The sequence below is a fragment of the Triticum aestivum genome, chromosome 3B, assembly GCF_018294505.1.
Source record: "Triticum aestivum cultivar Chinese Spring chromosome 3B, IWGSC CS RefSeq v2.1, whole genome shotgun sequence".
In the NCBI taxonomy this organism is placed as follows: Eukaryota; Viridiplantae; Streptophyta; class Magnoliopsida; order Poales; family Poaceae; genus Triticum; species Triticum aestivum.
In genome coordinates this window covers 368,926,473-368,930,252 of record NC_057801.1, presented here as the reverse complement: position 1 = coordinate 368,930,252, position 3,780 = coordinate 368,926,473, and positions in this window count along the sequence as shown.

The window sequence follows — 3,780 nt, the reverse complement described above, 5'->3', positions numbered from 1 at the left end:
CCCCCACGCCCCTCCGAGGCCGAGCCTGGAACGAGCTGGAGCAGGCGGCGACGCGGCTTGCCGCGGCGCCGCATGCGTAGGCGAGTCCATCACACCCCGTCGCCCCCTGTCTATCTTAGGGGTGTGGTTCCGGGGTTGCGTGCGTCCCATTTGATGGAAAAACAGAATGTCCGCACTGCGCCTGTCAACCAAGCGCACTGCGTGCGTTAGGGCGACGCTGAGCAGGGGGTGGGGGGGGGGGTCGTGACCCCCCTGTCGTGGGAACGATTCCGACAATAATAAGATATAGGGTAACGGAGCATGATCTATCAAGATGCATATGGGTAACACGGTGGTTTTAGCGAGTTCGGGCCTCTCACGGTGGAGATAACAACCCTACGTCTCGTGCTCCGGAGAGGCTTTGTTTTATCTTAGTATGTATCCGGAGATTACAATGTGTATGAGAGAGAGAGGAACGGATCCCCATGCTTGAGTTAAGTCCTGAGACTAATGGTGAAGAGAGAGAGGTGGAGAAAAAGTCCCCCAAGTCTAGTGGTGGGGGGTGGCTTATATAGAGTGCGCCACCCCCTCACCTCCTATGTTACAAAGTGGGGTATGAATGCCATAATGCCAGCCCGCTATTAAGCCCTCACTATTAGAAAGATGCCGACTGCCTTGCTGCCTGCTGGTCTTCGTATATCCGAGTGAGTCGTACAGTCGAGTGGTGAACCGTCATCCGAGTGGATGGTATGTTGCTTGTCCGAGTGGATAGTGTGTCTGTATGAAATTGACCTGGACCCACATGTTGTGTGGACCCCATGCTTCATGATATTTCGACCCTTCGTGGGCCTACCTGTTATGTATATCCCCAACATTAGCCCCCGAATCAATTGCGATTTTGCAGAACGAGTTGGTGTAAGACACAGTTTGGTCCGAGTGATTACAGAAATACTCGGTACATGTCGCCGCACTCTCAGACAACCAAGGTTTGAACAAAATCTCAATGGATTCCGGCACCATGCTTCCCGACTAATCGAGGTAAGTGTCTGTGAGGAGCAACTTGGTGACATTCGTTCATCTCTCGGGAGAGGTTTAACTCGTGATCTGAGTATGGGTGTGTCATTAAATCCGTGCAACCAGATTGACACATGGACTGCTCTTTTAGAGAGATGCCATTCTCATCCCGGAGGAACGTCAATACGAGTCGGTTTCAGATCCACACTTGTGAGTTTCACACTTTGAGTCCTAGAAGAAGGCTCAAAACAGGTCCATGGAGGAGCGTTAAACTCGCCTTATAGAATATTTTTTTGGAGTGATTTGGAGCTGGGCCTACATCGAGTAACTGATTACTCGGAATTTCTTCACGCCTGGAACGTGTCTTTTTTGTTGTTTGGCCGTCACTCGGGTTGGGCGGACCGTTCCGAGTGGATACCATTCCAGTGGGGGCACGCTGAGTGCACCCACTGGGTGTAGTCCCCGAGACTGCCGTCGACTACGCGCAGTCGGCGGGGAGTCTTAGAGCCTGTCTTTTTGTTGTTGTTTATCACTCGGACTGGTCAGGCCGTACCGAGTGGAGATTACTCCAGCGGGGGCACGCTGAGTGCACCCACTGGGTGTAGTTCCCGAGACCGCCGTCGACTGCGGGCAGTCGGCGGGGGTATGAGAGAACTAAAACTCTTCTTAGCTGGTACTGATCGAACTTGTTCTTCTCTGACTCGGAGGTCGAGTAATACTGGAGATGGCTTTGCATCGAGCAAAATGTTTCTTTCTGAGTTCTCTTCCAGTGGGGGCACGCTGAGTGCACCCACTGGGTGTAGTCCTCGAGCCTCTGTCGGACTAGATGAGTCTGGCAGAGGGTTTAAGACTCTCGGTAAACCTCCAGGCAGTTGGCACAACAAATATCTTTGTCTGGAATTGAATCAATCAGATGGATGCGTAACGAGGTGGTTGTACGAACGATGTTCGACGAGTAAGGTAGGATGTACGATTCAGTGATGGTGCTTCATTTTTACCCTTTTGCATGAAAGGGGCATTTATCCAAGTGGACGTGCTTCACTTATAGATCTTCAGCGAACCGAGCATGTATGGTCAGAAGAATATTCCTGATGTGATCAACAGGTTGACCAAATGGGCGTAACCTCTGAGGGTGACATGGCCAACTGCCGTGCGTAGCCCCTGAGTGATGCTTGAAGGAGGTAAACTTGCTACAGAGTGTGATATGAGGTTTGACCATATGAGTAACTTAGCCGTTCCCGTGTTGCGGGTGTAGAGGTAAAGACATGTCCAACTGATGGTGACGCGCGAGGCGGCAGAGGGGCGATGATGTGTACAACCGAGTGACGATGCACGGAGCGGTCGAGTGGTGAAGACGCGCGCAACCGAGTGGCGACGCGTGGGGCGGCCGAATGGTGATGACGTGTGAAGTGGTCGAATGTAGGACTACATATCTAGCCAAGTGAAGATGCACAGGGCAGCGGAGTGGTGAAGACGTGCACAACCGAGTGGCAGCGCGCGAAGCGGCTAAGGCGAAGTCGTGTGTCACCGGACGGTGAAAATGGTCCTCGGAGGACTTAGTCGAATGCTTTCGAAGCTTATGTAGTGACGAGTATGGTGTAGTGTGGTTGCGACGCAACAAGACCGGCGTGACAATTGAGTCTGAGTAGGAAATAAGATGGCATGCAGAGCATCTGGGTGATAATAAAACTTTTCCAAGTGGCGGATCGAATGCACTTGTTGAAGTGAAGGATCTGACTGGTGATGAAGTACTCGACCACTCAAGCGAGTGTCATTCCAAATGAGGTGCAGCCCCCGAGTGCGGCGTAGCCCCCAAGCATACTACAGGCTTCGACAACGGACATGCCGGAATATGAGAAATATAGTCTTGAATGGATGATTTGCAATTCATCGAGTCGGATTTGGGTAAAGATAAGGAGAAGCTTCCGAGTGATGCTCGAAAGAGGCAAACTCGCAAAAGAGTGAAGTGTGAAGTTTAATTATGAAAGGGACTTATCTGTCTCATGCCCGACGAGGTCTATATCATTGATACAATGAAGAGAATTTCATAGAGGGGTTGGTCGGACGTGTTTGAAGTCAACAGAGGGACAAGGTCAGTGTTGTGGTGCGCTAGGATCAGTATGGTGACCGAGTCCGAGCAGCGATGAAGTTGGCGCGTAAGGCTGTCGAGTGATCGCGTAACTTGTGTATAAAATGGCACAAGTCAACACAATAATTTCTTGAGGAAATTTGATGTGTGCTGAAATGATTTGTGTGAATAACACCCATAGACACCCGCTGGGAGTGCAAGGGGCTGGTTAACCAGCAAGAGTCTGAAAGACCGAAGGATCCGTTCGAACTTGTCGAAGCGGCGGATCCGACTGAACTCATTGGGATACTAGCTCAAATAAAACGGAAGTGTAGTGTTTCAACTGAGTTGCAGCCCAGGAGGACCGATGCAAACTCGAAATGAAGAACGATACCTGGTGTTCGTAAATGATGTATGCGAAAAAATGGAAGTTGGACTTGGGAATCAGATAACCAGTACTAAGCAAGTATGTGAAAATAAGCAACCGAGCGTAGAGGTACACTTGGTGGCGTGGCCTCCGAGTGAACGTGATGTGTGAATTATTGAATACTCGGGAAGACGAAAATAACAGAATGTAAAATGACTTAGCTGTCTGAAGGCGCGCGGGGCGGCCGAGTGGTGATGAGGTGACCAACCGAGTGGCGATGCACGGGACGGCCGAGTGGTGATGAGGTGACCAACCTTAGTGGCGACGCGTGGGGCGGCCGAGTGGTGATGAG